At 38.8% G+C, this 16,986-nt stretch overlaps 1 pseudogene; it reads left to right on the top strand.

The window, feature by feature from the left end:
• The first annotated feature begins 264 nt into the window (after positions 1 to 264).
• LOC125961670 (ferritin light chain-like) lies at positions 265 to 15,237 on the top strand (annotated as a pseudogene).
• The last annotated feature ends 1,749 nt before the right edge of the window (positions 15,238 to 16,986 follow it).

Raw genomic sequence — 16,986 nt, 5'->3', positions numbered from 1 at the left:
ATTTATTGTGTTCCAAGAACTGATAAATTCTTGCATTGTATGAATTTTCTCTTTCACCCTCATAGCAACTCTCTGAGAGAAGTAATGGTATCTCTATTTTATAGATGAGAAAACTGAGGCAAAAACAGATAACATGCTCAAGAGTACTCAACAAGTAAATTTTAGAGTCAAGATTTGAACCCAGGTTCTCAAGTTTTAGATCCCTTACTCATACTCACCAAGCTATATACTGAGGAAGGAGATGAAAGCTGACGCCATTACCTCATGCTCAAGAAGTTAGACAGAAACTTAGCAGGTACGGTTGAAAGAAGACAGGACTTGGAGTCGTAAGTCCAGAGGCTGAGTTATGAGATGAATTCTCCTCTCATCTAGATATAGGTTTGTTTTTAGAAAATGAAGAAGATCACTGCATATTTTGATTGTTAATTTCTGTACTTAATGATTACCAAAGAATGGAATTTTACCAGGGAGCTATTTTGCAATGACATAAATTATTGATTCAAACTCAAACCTTTATTATAAATTATTGATTCAAAATCAAATCTTTATTAAGTCTCCCTTGCATCAGAAGTTTTTCCCACTCTTCATTTCTTTGAAACCCTTTCCTGTCTACTCTTGGCCAAAGCTTGAAGCCTAATTTAACACTTGGAAATAAAATAATGAAATAGTCATAACACAGCAATTCCAATGCCTACTGAAATGGAAGCTCTAAATAATTTTTCAGATAATTTAGGAAATTAAAAATATTTACATCATAGATGCAAAGACAGAAGTTACTTGTGTAATAAATGGTGAGACAAAAAGTTTCTGGTCAAGTAGATTTGTTTAAATATGATCACTAATCTGAGTTCTACCCCTGTGCTAAAACCCAGTGACAGGTTGCGTACAGCTTCTAAAGGGATAGTTCAGTGCATTGGGTCAAATTCATGCCATAAAATGTGGTATTAGTAGTAGTACTAGAAGACAGAGTGACTGTCTTCTTTGGGACATAGATGAAGACCCCAAGATAGACAATATCAAGGACAAATTATGTAGAATAAGATATTATCTCAGTCCTTGGAACATGTCATCCAGGATAGAACAAGAAGTAGATTTATTATCAAGTACATGAAGCCAGAGACAGTAAGCAATGAGTGGTAGTTGGTTAAAATAGACAGGTTTTAGAAGTAGAGGCACGGATGTAGAAAACAAACTTAGGGTTACCAGGGGATTGTGGCAGGGAGGCTAAATTGGGAGATTGCGACTGAAATATACACACTACTATACATAAAATAGATAACTAATAAGAACCTGCTCTTCTTATTAGCCCAGGGAACTCCATTCAGTACTCTGTAATGGGCTATTTGGAAAAGACTCCAAAATAAAATAAAAGTGGGGCTTCCCTGGTGGCACAGTGGTTGAGAGTCTGCCTGCTGATGCAGGGGACACGGGTTCGTGCCCCGGTCCGCGAAGATCCCACATGCCGCGGAGCGGCTGGGCCCGTGAGCCATGGCTGCTGAGCCTGCGCGTCTGGAGCCTGTGCTCCACAACGGGAAAGGCCACAACAGTGAGAGGCCCGCGTACTGAAAAAAGAAAAAAAAAAGTGGATATATATATACATGTATAACTGATTCACTTTGCTGTACACCTGAAACTAACACAACACTGTAAATCAACTATACTCCAATAAAAATTTTTTTAAAAAATAGGTTTTAAGAACCATAGTCAGGGAGCAGTGTGGATTGGAAAGACCTGGCAAGAAAAATTTCTGCATCCTCAGACAATGCTCCCCAAGCTGGCTATTGCAAGGGTGAGCATTTAAGAGATCTTTGACCTAAGGAGGACATGAGATTAACAATCTATCCCAATGTGCATGAATTATTCTCCTCGGTGCTATCAGAAATCAGATGGCATCCTAGAGCAGGGGTCAGCAGATCTTTTTTGTAAAGGGTCAGATAGTAAATATTTTGGATTTTCTGTACCATACGTCTGCATTACAACTGCCCATCTGCTGCTGTAGCACAGAAACAGCCATGCACAATACGTTAATGAATGGATGCGGTGTGTTCAAGCCAAACGTTATGTACAAAACCAGGAGTCAAGCAAGATCTGATCAGTGGGCCAGAGTGTGCGGACGCCAGTTCTGGGTCAGTGTTCACAGCTGAATGAGTCATGAGGCCTTAAGTTCCAGTTCTCATTGTACTACTTTCTACCTGGGTGGACTTGGGTTCGTCCTTTTATTTATATGGGCCACTGTATTAGTCAAGGTTCTCCAGAAAAACAGAACCAACAGCATGTGTATACAATGTGCCCATATATACTGAGAGATATAGATCTAGATATCGATATTGATATCTAGATCTATATCCATATCTATATAAAGATAGAGAAAGAGAGAGAGAGATTTTAAACAATTGGTTCACACAATAATAGAGGCTTGGTAAATTCAAAAGCTGCAGATTAGGCTGTCTAGAAACTCTAGGAAGAGTTGCAGTTCAATTTCTGTAAGTCTTCCGGCAGAATTCCTTTTTGCGACAGGGAGGTCAGTCTTTATTAAGAGCTTCACCTGATTGGATGAAGCCCATGCATATTATGGAGGATAATCTGCTTTACTCAAAGTCCACCACAAATTTAGTTATGAATTTCATCCCAAAACACCATCATAGGGACTACCCTGGTGGCACAGTGGTTAGGAATCCGCCTGCCAATGCAGGGGGCACGGGATTGAGCCCTGGTCTGGGAAGATCTCACATGCCGTGGAGCAACTAAGCCCATGCACCACAGCTACTGAGCCCGTGCACCTAGCGCCCATGCTCTGCAACAAGAGAAGCCACCGCAATGAGAAGCCCGCACACCACAACAAAGAGTAGCCCTCGCTTGCTGCAAATAGAGAAAGCCCACGTGCAGCAACGAAGACCCAATGCAGCCAAAAATATAAATAAATAAAACATAAAAATTTAAAAAAACACAAAAACACCATCACAGAAATATCCAGAATAATATTTGACCAAATAACTGGGCATGGTGGCCCAGACAAATTGACATGGAAAATTCACCACCTAAGCCATAGTTTTGTCACCTTTTACTGAGAAATATGACTTATCTGAGCTATTTTGATACCTAGAAGATACCTTCTAGAGGTAACACCCTCAGTATTTTACATGGTAGGCAGTAGAGGGAATGAGCCCATTTGCCCAGTCATATGACACCTGAAGGATAAAATTCTGTCTTCTCTCTCCAATCCACAAGGATGAATGCCAAAAATACATCACTTATATCTGCTTTAGCTAACATAGGATAGGTCTGGAACAGACCTATGCTCCCAGTAAGTCTCATGAAATGCTGTTTCATTAAGGAGAGACTTTACTTGCTAAGATTAGAAGCAAAAGAGGGTGGTGGATGAAAAACTGCCCGAGGATATAAGCTCATGCAAGGAAGCAGGAGAGAGAATGGGTATCCGAAGATGTGCGCTCTGAGCCAACACTAATTCCACAGCATCAGGTTATAATTCAGGGAGCCCAACCGCTGGGGGTTTTTTCCCCTTCTTTTTTCCCCCAAAGAGGGACAAGCATACTGACAAAGGAAGAGCATCAGTCACCACAGATAAATTCCTTTTCAGAGGTAATCTCGCAAATGATTTGGCTCAGTGTAGACTATGATTTGGCTCCCCAAACCATAAGCTAGAGCATTTCATTCCAGGTCCCTCCTCAAATATCCATGATAGGTAAAACTCTGGCATCAAGTAGGTCTTGAAGTCTCCCCAGGTGATTATAATATGCAACCAGGGCTGAGAATCTGGAGATGTAGAGCAAACTTAAATTGAATTTTAGTTAAACAGTAAAACAAGCTCTGACTCTACTGGCTGGAGCTAGACAGGGATATGGATTTAGTGGGATGAGAAGATAAAGGACACCAGGGAGTAAATCAAATGCTTTACACCTGTGCTTAGCTAATTGTTACTCAGATAATTCAGACAATCTTACAGCACCTGAACCCTGAAATTCCTTAGTTCTGTTTAAAAAAAGGGAACTCTTCAAGTAGCTGAACTCTGAGAATCATGCCAATCATAAAGAAAAAGAAGAAATCTTATTTTTTGAATTAGTTGATTTCATATATACTGTTTCACTTTCATGATATTAACTAGTTATCTTTCTTTCCATTTTATGTTTGAGGAAAGTAAGGCTTTAAAGTCTCAGTAATTTTCTCAAGGTCACTTGTTAAGGGTGTGGTAGGCAGCATAATGGCTCCTAAAAATGCCCTCACCCTAATCCCTAGAACCCAATAATATGTTACCTTACATGGTAAAGAGGACTTTGCAGATATGACTGAAGTTATAGGCCTTGAGATAGAAAGATTATCCTGGATTACCTCATGGAACAAATCTAATTGCATGAGTCCTTAAAAGCAGAAAACCATTCCCAACTGTAGAAAGAGAAAGAGAGAGATGTCCTAATAGAAGCAGAATCAGAGAGATGCAACATTTTGGGGTTTGTAGGTGGAGAAAGGGGACTCTGAGTCAAGGACTACAAGTGACCGCTGGAAGCGGATAAAGTCCAGGGAACAGAAACACCCCTAAGAGCCTCCAGAAAAGAATGTAGCTCTGCCAACACTTTTTTTTCTTTTTTAACCATCTTTATTGGAGTATAATTGCTTTACAATGGCGTGTTAGTTTCTGCTTCATAACAAAGTGAATCAGCTATACATATACATATATCCCCATATCTCCTCCCTCTTGCATCTCCCTCCCACCCTCCCTTCCCTATCCCACACATCTAGGTGGACACAAAGCACAGAGCTGATCTCCCTGTGCTTTGTGGCTGCTTCCCACTAGCTAGCTCTTTTACATTTGGTAGTGTATATATGTCCATGCCACTCTCTCACTTCATCCCAGATTACCCTTCCCCGTCCCTGTGTCCTCAAGTCCACTCTCTATGTCTGCGTCTTTATTCCTGCCCTGCCCCTAGGTTCTTCATAACCATTTTTTCTTTTTTTTTTAGATTCCATATATATGTGTTAGCATATGGTATTTGTTTTTCTCTTTCTGACTTACTTCACTCTGTATGACAGTCTCTAGGTCAATCCACCTCACTACAAATAACTCAATTTCATTTCTTTTTATGGCTGAGTAATATTCCATTGTATATATGTGCCACATCTTTATCCATTCATCTGTCGATCCTGCCAACACTTTTACTTTACTCAATTGAGACCAATGTCAGACTTGTAATAAATTTACATTGCTTTGAGTCACTAAATTTGGGATAATTTGTATGAAAGCAATAAAAAAAAATACAGAGGTCCTACAAGAGCCAGGCTATATATTTATACTTAAGTATTTCTGAAATGAATTTAACCTTGTGATTGACAGCAGCAGCAGTAGCAGCTTCCAAGGGATCCCACGACACACCTGAGGCAAAAGGAGCCTAATACAAAGCAGTGACAGCAGCAGGTCACTGCCCCACACTTGGGGTAGAGGGGGACTTGATCTACTGTAGCAGCAGCATAGCCTGAATGGGAACCCATCCTCCTGTGGCACTAGTCCCATCAACATTAGTCTAATCTGCTAGCATCTGCTGTGCCAACAGGCCCAACATATACAAACCCGCCAACTCAGTAGCATTAAGTGAGCCAGGCTCAGTGTTTCCTGAAACTCATATCCAGCTGCACTGGAAATCCAAGATATCACCTACTGTTATGAAAACATAAACAATAACAGAAGACTGGGAACTTCAGAAAGAAAAGGGGAACAATGGAATGGGTGAAAACAAATGGGGTAAATATAAGAGACTATCATTAGCCTCATGAGTTTCTTAAATTCTATATGATGGTCAAAGCAAAAATGATGACACCATCTGATGGGGTTCTCAATGTAGAGAAAGGAAATACTACAGAAAATCATACTTTAAAACTGGGGAATATTAAGAGACCTAAATGGAAGTAAAATTTTGAAACTTCACTTGAAGTAATGAAACACTGATTCCAGTAGGCTATGATAAGTTACATATGTATACTGTAATGCCAAAAGCAACCACTAAGAAAACTATACAAACAGTATACACAAATGATTATAAATGAATTAAATTAAAATGGACTTATTAAAAAATGTTTAAGTAACCCACAAGAAGGAAAAATAAGGGAAACACAGGATTGAGAAACTAAGGTAAAAGACAAAACAAAAAATAACATGGTAGACCAAATCTTTGACATGGCAATAATTACATTAACGGTAAATGATCTAAATAACCAAGTCAAAGACAGAGATTGGAAGAGTAGATTAAAAAATCACAAGCATGATCCAACTATATACTGTCTATAAGAAGCTTACTTTAAACATCATGATATAGGTAGTTCAAAGTAAAAGGATGAAAATGATATATCATGTGAACATTAATCAGAAAAAGCAGGAATGGCTATATTAATATCAGATAAAGTAGACTTCAGAGCAAAGGAAATTATTAGGGGCAAAGAGGGTCATTACATAAAGATAACAGGAATAATCCACCTAGATGACCTCGTGATACTAAATGTGTGTGCACCAAACAACAGAACTTCAAAATGCATGAAGCAAACACTGAAAAAGGTAAAAGGAGAAAGTTTTAAATCCACAATTATTATTTGAGACTTCAACACAGCAATTTATACAACTACCAGAGAGAAAAATCAGCAAGGATATGGAAGAACTGAAAACATCATCAATCAACAGGATATAACTGACATTTAAAGAACACACTCAGTAAGAGCAGAATACATATTCAAGTGTCCATGGAACATTCACTCATATACCATATACTGGGCGATAAAAAAACATTAGCAGATTTAAAAGAATTAAAATCATAGAGAGTATGTTCTCTAGCCATAATGGAATCAGACTAGAAATCAATAAGAGAAAGACAACAGGAAAATCTTCAATCACATGAAAACTAAACATCACACTTCCAAATAACTCATGGGTAAAAAAGACAGCATCAAGGGAAAAAATTTTAAATGTATAGAATAAAAGAAAATGGAGATATAACAGATCAAAGTTTGCGGAATGAAGTGAAAGCAATGCTGAAAGGGAAGTTTATAGCACTAAATTGGGAAAGAAAATATTTCAAAGCAATAATCTAATTTTCTATATTAAAATAGTAAAAAAGGAAGAGGAAAAAACACTAAACAAGCAGAAAGAAGGAAATAATAAAGATGAAACAGAAATCCATGAAACTGAAAACAGGAAAATAGGGGGGAAAATCAATGAAACAAAAGGCTGGTTCTTTGAAATAAGCAATCTAACCAATAAAGATCTAGAAAGACTGACAAAGATTAAACAGAGAGATGGCACAAATCACAGATATCAGAAATGCAACCAGGGATACCATGACATATCCTGCAGGTTAATGAGGGACAAGTTACTATGAACAAGTCTACACTATAAATTCAAAAATGTAGATGAAATGGGCCAATGTTTCTACACCCAAAACTACCAAAACTCAGCCAAGATGAAATAGATAATCTCAACTTTCCTGTAACCATTAGAAATACTGGTTTTTCATTTAAAAACTCCCAAAAGAAATGTTCAGGCTTAGATGTTTCACTTTTACCCAAGACTTAAAGAATTAACACCAATTTTACATGATTTGATAAGAAATACAAGTAGAGGGAACAGTTTCTAATTAATTTTATGAAGCCAGTATTACCTTGATACCAAAACCAGACAGGGATAGTATAGAAAGAAGAAACCTACAGACCAATATTTTTTATGAAATTGGCTGAAAAACCCTCAGCCAAATATTAGCAAATTAAATCCAGAAATATATGAAAAGAATAATATACCATGACCAAGTGGGATTTATTCCAGTTATGCAAAGTTGGTTAAATATTGGAAAATTAAACAGTGTAATCCACCATATCCAATAGATTAAGGGGGAAAAGTCATGTGATCCTATCCATTAATGCAGAGAAAGCATCTGACAAAATCCAATCCCATTCATGATTTTAAAAAAAGAAGAAAAAAAACTCCAAGCAAACTAGGAATAGAAAAGGAGCATACTGAAACTCATAAAGATGATCTACAAACAACCTATACCGACATGATATTTAACTGTGAAAGACTGGATGCTTTCTCTGTAAGCTCAGAAACAAGGCACCGATATCTGCTCTCACCACTTTTATTAAATATATCACTGGAGGTTCTAGTAAGAAAATAAAGCAAAAATAAATAAATACATAAATTTAAAAGTTAAATTTTTAAAAAGTTTATTTAAAAGATAAAAGGACTATTCCTACTACGTTGCATAGGAAGGAACATATCCTACTGAATGTTGAATAGTAATATATCCTATTATACTGAATAAGGAAAAGTAAAACTGTCTGTATCTGAAGATGAGATGATAATCTAAATGGAGAAAATACCAAGGAATCCACAAAAAGCTTGAGAAATAATATTAGTTTGTAAATGATTTAGAGTACAAGATCACCACAATTTTATCAAATTATATATTAATAACAAATGTGTAGAAGCTTAAATAAAAATATGTGATGCCATTTACAACTGACCTAAATAAATACTTAAATATAAGCCCAATAAGACATTTATAGGACCTCTAGACTGAAAATTACAAAATGCTGATGAAGAAAAATTTTTAAGTCCCAAACAAATAGGGAGACACACCTTGTTCATGGATTAGAAAACACAACATGATAAAGATGTCAATTCTCCCCAAGTTAAGAGGCTTAACACAATTACTCTTAAAATGCCCTCAAGGTTTTTGTGGATATAGACAAGCTTATTCTAAGATTTATATGGTAAGAAGAGGCTGAAGAATAGCTAAAACAACTTGTAAAGGAAGGTGAAAATGGGAGGAATTAATCTACCCAATTTCAAGATTTTGCAGTAATGATGGAGGGTAGATACATAGATCAATGGAATGGAATAGAGAACCCAGAAATAGACTGACATAAATACATATAACTTGTTTTTGACAGCAGTGCAAAAGCTATCAAGGAAGAATAGACTTTTCAAAAAATGGTACTGAAACAGTTGGACATCCCTCGACAAAAACAAACAAAAAATGAACCTTAACCTCCACACCTTACACAAAAATTAAATCAAAGTGGATCATAATCTTAAATGTAAAAGCAGGGCATTTTTAGAAAAAAAATAGGAGAAAATGTTTGGCATCTAGAACTAGGGGAATAATTCTTAGACTTGACACCAAAAGTATGATCAATAAAGGCAAAAGCTGATAAATTGGATCTCATCAAAATGAGTTAAAAATGCTTCATAGAAGATCCTTTTAAGTGGATGAAAACTCAAATTACACAGTAGGAAAACATATTTGAAAATCCCATATGAGACAAATGACTTGTATCTATAATATACAAAGAACTCTCCAAACAACTTAAAAAAATCCAACTAGAAAATAGGCAGAAGACAGGAACACACATTTCATGGAAGAGAATATACACACGGCAAAGGAGCACAAGAAAAGATGCTCAGCATCATTAGCCATTAGGGAAATGCCAATTAAGACCATAATGAGATGTCAGAGAGTAACTAAAATTAAAGTATAGTGACAACATCAAATGCTGGCGAGTACATAGAAAAATTATATCACATCACTGGTGGGAAAATAAAATGGTTTAGCCACTCTGATCAACAGCTTGACAGTCTCTTTTAATCCTAAAAGTAGATTCACCCTACAACGCAGTAATTGTACTCTTGAGCATTTATCCAAAAGAAACAAAAACTTAATTAAGTTCCCACAGAAACTTACACATAAATGTTCATAGCAGTTTTATTTATAATAGCCAAAAACTGGCAACTACCCAAATGTCTTTCAGTGGATGAATGTTGAAACAAATTGTGATAAAATCTTATGATAGAATACTACCGAGCAACAAAAAGGAGCAAATTATTAATATATGCAAAAATTGAAATGAACTTCAAGGGAATGATGCCGAGGGAAAAATTTTGAAAAGCCGATCTCCGAAGATTAAGTAATTCATGATTATGTTTACATATTATTCTTAAAATAACAAAACCGTGGAGATGGAGAACAGATTAGAAGTTGCCAAGGGTTAGAGATGGGGGTAGAAGGTACAGCGGGGGAACTCTGTGAGGTTTTTGTGGTTCCAGTACAAATAATACAGCAATCTTGGTTTTAATCCCTAAAGATTTCTAAAAGCAATTCCTAATAAGAGGTGTCCAGATATTTAGCAATGGCAGATTAGAGGTATAGCTCCCCAACATAACAACTTCAAAAGAGAACATACTAATTCAATGCATATGTTAATTTCAAAAAAAAGGCCAGTCACAATACTTAGATGGTATATATCTTAACTATATTATTCTAAGTATCCAGCTATACCAGATGGACTAGCAAGATTTTCTGTACATTCAACCTTATTTAAGACAGTAAATCTTATAAGACAGTTAAAAAAAGAAAAAGAAAAAAAAAACACACCTCAAGTACAGTTGGATATTCTCATAGGAAGATGAGGTGAAAATATGCAGCAGCGGTTCAAAAGCTTAAGCAGTGGCACCTAAATTTGGTTGTGCATTAGAATCATCTGAAGCACTTTTTAAAAACCCTCACACTGACGGTTGGTCATCGTAGACCAATAAAATCATTTTAAATCTCCTCAGACGATGCCAATGTCTAGCCAGAACTGAGAACCAGCGGACTAAGCAGAAGGGGATGTTTCTACAAAGATCTCTTAACAATAAGTCCTTTCACCCAATCAGATTTACCTCCCCGCAAAGGGCTAAAGAACGCTAGTGTTGTCCATACTTGCTTAGCTTTAATTAGCACTTGTGACTCGCCCAAAACCTAGATCATGTTTCCCCTAAATTTCATGTTATTCCCTACGTTTTTCAAACCCAGGGCTAAGGGGTTTGCCAGGATGAGATTTTAAGTGCTCACACAGGGGAAGTCCCTGGCAAACCAGGACAGCGGTCCCTCTACATTGAAATGTAAAGCATCCTAAATAACCCTGCCACTGCTCCCAGATCCTAGTCTGTGCCAACCAGTGGAGAAAAGGCATTCTCCATTACTACCACGGCAAATGCCGCTGTACTTGCCTTGGCTGGTCCCTATCTTTTCCAGGCACCACTCCCCTTCACCTGCTGGTGGACGCTTTGGCCAGCTGACAATGCAGATATTTTCAAACTTTAAGGTGAATAAAAATCATCTGGAGGGCCTGTTATAACAGAGATCACTGAGCCCCACCAGAGCTGCTGATTCCATAGGGCTGGGACAGGGCCCTAAAACTTGAATATCTGACACATTATCAGGGGACGCTGGTAAAACTGGTCAGGTTGTTACCGAATGCAGGTTCGTGTGTCTGAAGCACAGTGAAGCCAAACAAACCTAAAGGTTGGAGTCTGGAGCAGAGAAAGGTTTATTGCAGGATCGAGCAAGGAGAGGGGTGGCCCGAGTTCCAAAACACCCTGAAATCTCCAAAGGATTTCAGCAAAGCATGTTTAAAGGCCAGGTGAGGGAGGGACGTCCCAGGGAATGTGATCAGCTCGTGCACAATCCTCTGATTGGTTGATGTGGAGGCCACAGGGCAGGTAACATTATCCATCCTTAGGTGCCAGAAGGTCTGGGGGCTACGTGCTCATGATCATCAAGGAGTTAATTTCTTCCATTGGGTGGTGGTTTTGAGCATCTGAAAACTCAAGAAATATGCCTGAGATACTATTATCTGAGTACTTCAGAGAGGAACTACAGCAGAGGATATGGGGGATGGGTCTGTCCTAGGAAGGCCCCATAGGGTACTGCTTGGTTACAAGGTGACCATACTTTGAGAACCACTGCTCTAGTGGCTTGGAATGTTCAGAAAGTAATGGAAGAATCCCTTCCCAGGTCTAGATTCTAGTATCGCCAGCTATTTTGGTGGGGGGAAGGGTAAGTTTTGTCCTTGCTTGGACTTCTTGTTCATTTATATCAAAGCCTATTTGAGGCAGTGCGCTCGGCAGTCCTGCAGTTCTGTCTTTTGCTTCAACAGTGTTTGGAATGAACAGACCCAGGGACGCTCCTTGCTCCAGCCCCCGACCACCCTCCAATCTTTCTTCCTGTCGCAACCTTTGGAATCAGCCACTCAGCTATCCTCAGCCTCCAGGACAGGCCAACACCGTTTTTTGAGCTTAGCTCCTTATCACTGATCAACCACGAGTTCCCAGGTGCGTCAGAATTATTCCATCGAGGTGGAGGCCGCCGTCCACCGCCTGTTCAACATGCATCTGGGGACACTTACCTCTCTCTGAGCTTCTATTTTGACAGCAACAATGGGACTCTGGACAGTGCAGGCCACATTTTTCGCCAACTGGCTGAGGAGAAGTGTGAGGGCGCCCAGCATCTCTTGAAAATGCAAAACCAGTGCTGTGGCCGCGCCCTCTTCCAGGATGCGCGGAAGCCTTCTCAAGATGAGTGGGGTAAAACCCAGGACGCTGTGGAAGCCGCCATTCTTAGGGAGAAGAGCCTGCACCAGGCACTATAAGATCTGCGCGCCCTGGGTTCCGCCCGCGCAGACTCCCACCTCTGTGACTTCCTGGAGAGCCGCTTCCTGGAGGAGCAGGTGAAACTCATCAAGATGGGCGACCACCTGACCAACCTCCGCAGGCTGGCTGGTCCGCAGGCTGTGCTGGGCGAGTATCTCTTTGAAAGGCTCACCCTCGAGCACAAACAGGAGTCTCTGAAGTCCAGCGGCCTCTGAGGAGCCCCTCTGGCATCAGAGCTTCTGCCTGAAGCCCTGCTCTGCAGCTACTAGGCAGCTTTGTAACCGCCCTGGAGCCCTCTCCCAAGCCTTGGACCAAATGGAAACAATAACGCTTTTTGCAGAAGGAAAAAAAAAAGCCTATTTGAAACACAAACAGAATAAAGAGGAAAAAAAGAAATATATATATATATATGTATATATATATATTCATGTTTTTTTTCTTTTTTAAAAATTTATTTTACTGAAGTATAGTTGATATACAATGTTGTGTTAGTTTATGCTGTACAACTAAGTGATTCAGTTATACATATATACAATTTTTCATATTCTTTTCCATTATGGTTAATTACAGGACATTGACTATAGTTCCCTGTACTATACAGTAGGACCTTGTTGTTTATCCATCATATATATAATAGGTTACCTCTGCTAATCCCAAACTCCCAATCCATCACTCCCCCACCTCCCCCTTCCCCTCGGGAACCACAAGTTTGTGTGCTATGTCTGTGAGTCTGTTTCTGTTTCATGGATAAGTTCATTTCTTTCATATTCTAGATTCCATATATAAGTGATATCATATGGTATTTGTCTTTCTCCTTCTCACTTACTTCATTTAGTATAATAGTCTCTAGGTCCAGCCATGTTGCTGCAAATGGCATTATTTCATTCTTTTTTATAGCTGAGTAGTATTCCATTTTATATATATCACATCTTCTTTATCCATTCATCTGTGAGTGGACATTTAGGTTGTTTGCATGTCTTGGCTATTATAAATAGTGCTGCTGTGAACATAGGGGTGCATGTATGTTTTCGAATTATAGTTTTGTCCACATATATGCCCAGGAGTAAGATTGCTGGATCACATGGTAGCTCTATTTTTAGCTTTTTGAGGAACTGCCATAGTGTTTTCCATAGTGGTTGCACCAATTTACATCCCCACCAACAGTGTAGAAGTAAGTCAGAAAGAGAGAGACAAATACCGTATGCTAACACATATATATGGAATTTAAGAAAAAAAATGTCATGAAGAACCTAGGGGTAAAACAGGAATAAAGACACAGACTTACTAGAGAACGGACTTGAGGATATGGGGAGGGGGAAGGGTAAACTGTGACAAAGCGTGAGAGAGGCATGGACATATATTCATGTTCTTTTAACATATGAACTGCCCCACTTTATCTGTGTGAAGTAAGTTTGTTCCCGTTATTGGGCTGCTTCTCAAGCTTTGCTGCTCATTTGAATGACCTAAAGAGCTTTTAAGAAAAACATTGGTGTCTGGGTCCCAGCCCCAGAGATTTTGATTCAGTAGGTCTAGGGAGGAGCCTGGGCACAGGGAGGTCTCAGAGTTCCCCAGGTGATTCTAATGTGCAGCAACTTTGGGAACCACCTCTTGGCTTCAATCCAGCTAGTGAGCAGATAGTAAATCTAAGACACATGGGCTAGTGCGTGAGCTCTAGGAAGATTCGTGCCAGGGAAAATGATCGATAGTTGTGTTACTTCTCTGAAATGGACTGAAATTTCCAATTAGCATGAACAGGGGAGGGTGAATGGGTGAATGCAATAAGGTGTATCGTTTACGTATTGCCCTATGTGTATGGCTAGAAGCTTTTGCAACTGAGGTCTGCCCTACTTTTCATGCTAATGGTAATGCTTGTCCTCCTAATGCAGCTGTAAACTTTATAAGCCCATAGGTAGACAGCATCACAAAATATTTACCCCTCCCCACTGGCCCACTCTCAAGCTTCTCTCCCCTTCCCCAATACACAAATGTACATCAATGCTCTTGAGACCACTATCAACATATTGACCTTCAATTCTTCTACTTTGCAGCTTCCCTCTTATCAGGAGATGTCAGCATTTAGTGCAAGGACAAATGCTTGCCTCTTGGTGAGTAATGCAGGCATTGCCTCCAAGAGACAAATAGCCCTTAGGGAGGGGGAAAAAGTCTTTCAAAAAGGTTGATGCCCAGAGGAGGCATTTTCAGTCATCTCAGCTTAGAGGTCAAATATCCAAAATTAAAAAGGTTAAAAAAAAGAAAAAGAAGAAAGCAAGGAAGAAAAGAAGGAAACAATTTTCTTATCTCATAGTAATAAGGCAGTTTTCCTTAAAAAAAAAAGACTTAAGCCTTAAATTCTCTTTCCTAATCAAAATGTGCTTTTCCGTCTTTAGACTATTCCTCTTATATCCTGTATTATTCATGACGTTTAATTCTTGAAATAGCACATGGCTGAAAACAGAAGCTAACCTCTTGTCCACTATGAATTAAATCTTCTTTTCCTAGGACCTGTCTACAGTGTACAATTTGGGGTTTGCCAACATAATTATTTTTTCTGAAATAAGTTACAGCATTTTGCCTTTCAATATATAGTTATACAATATATTGTTAACACAACATAGTTAATATAGTCAATATAGTAAATACAACTATAACACACGTGATATGATGCCACTTTGGTGATTTTCTTCATCCATGTAATTCTGAAATTTGACAGTATAGTTTTCATATTCTAATGAGCTGAGTATTACCTTTGCAAGGATAGAAAAATAAAATAAATTCATAATATTCTTGTGTGGTTTGCCCCTGGGGTGGATTACCATAATGGGGGGATATTTGAGCCTTTCCCCAAGTCATTAAAAAACCTCCGGCGAGCAGCCCCTTGTCCTCTCCAGGGAGTGGGGGGAAAGGATCTTTAATCATAATAATCCTGGGGGGAGAAATCTCAGAAATAAGACATCTGCTTCTGTGCCTTGTTGTTTTGCAGAATAGCAATGATTGCTTTAGCAGCTTCTATTACCATGTGTGTACAATAAGTAAATGAACATAAAATTGAATGAACGCATAAAAGAAGGATAAACCCACCCAGCTTAACAAATCCACACTCTCACCTGCTGTGCCCTGAAACATGAAAGAAAGAATCACGGGATCTTAGGATTAATAAAATAACAGTCTCTGTTAACAATATTGACGGAAGGTATAGGAAAATTTGTCTGATGTGGGACCAACAGCTTAACTGCTTAATCCTTTTTTTTTTTTAAGGGCAACTCATTCATTTATTGTTTAAAGATTGCAAGACAACTTCTGAATTTCTGTAGCACAGTTTAAATGTTTTACTTTTTTGATAAATCAGAGTATAATAGAAAAAACAATTAGTTTCCAGTAATATCTATATCTCTATTAGAATTAAGTCTTCCACAGACATGTAACCTGGAAACAAAATCCTGTTACAATAAGCAAAGCTTCAACAGAGCTGCTACTTTTCGGGCCAGGGAAAGGTTCATCCCTATAGGAGGAGGATGTGCTATGTAAAATGGCTGCAAGGTCACAGCCTTGAGGGCGCTGGAAGTCTATTATCCTATCCCACATTAAGTAGTTTGGTGAACTTCAAACGTCCGTTCATCTGCAACCAAGCTGGCAAACTTTAACTGATATCTCAAGCAGGTAAAAAATAAATTAAAAGAAATCCTTACACTGATGTTCCTTGATTTACACTGTTAAATAGTTCATTAACATGTAATTCTGGCTAAGAATTACATTTGAGACTCCTTGCTCAGATTTTGGTTAACAGTACAAATCTTTCAGAAATTCAAGTCCTTATTAATCAATAATTTGTCAGCTAGGCTACATTCAGGCATCAGCTGCAACTACAGAATAGGTGCACTGCCTCAGCGCTTTGGAAAGACATAATCTAGAACACTACTAGCAGACAAAATATCTGTTACTAGACAGCACAGGTGCAGTACAGCAAGACAAAAACATATATTTATGTGTGCCGCGGACCAGCCGGAGAAAGAGGATTTCACTGCCCAGGGTCAGAAGGGAAGGAGTAAGGAACTGAAGTAGCACCGACGGATGGGGTCAGAAGGACCAAGACAACTGATGGCTGCAAGGCAAATTTTATTATGCTACAGTTGCAGATTATATAGACTAGAAAAAGGAAGGCTGCCAGATGGTGGTTTACATTATCTACAGACTGTCTCGGCTCAAGGTTAACTTCCCTGGGAGAAAACCCATAAACCCCAGAAGCATCAAAAATAACCTGCATGTGCAGGGGGGAGACAGCTTTGCTTGTCTCATTTTACATTCTTTCTGATTTCTGGGCCCTGGTGATTTATCTCCCATGGAAAGGAACAAGGAGGGGAACAAGTAGGGACAGTCCCTTCGAGCAGCGGCCGCATGCCTGGCATGTCCTTACCTGCTCTCAAGGCTGACTGCTTCCCACAGGTCCCCCTTTTTTATTTTTTAACTTTTGCTGCAAAATAATTCCATGAAGTTTAGTGCTGAGAGTAGTATACTGTTGCATGAGG

Source organism: Orcinus orca, chromosome 17 (genome assembly GCF_937001465.1).
Source record: "Orcinus orca chromosome 17, mOrcOrc1.1, whole genome shotgun sequence".
Classification (NCBI taxonomy): domain Eukaryota; kingdom Metazoa; phylum Chordata; class Mammalia; order Artiodactyla; family Delphinidae; genus Orcinus; species Orcinus orca.
The sequence above is the reverse complement of the archived record's forward strand: the minus strand, read 5'-3'. Positions and strand labels throughout refer to the sequence as shown.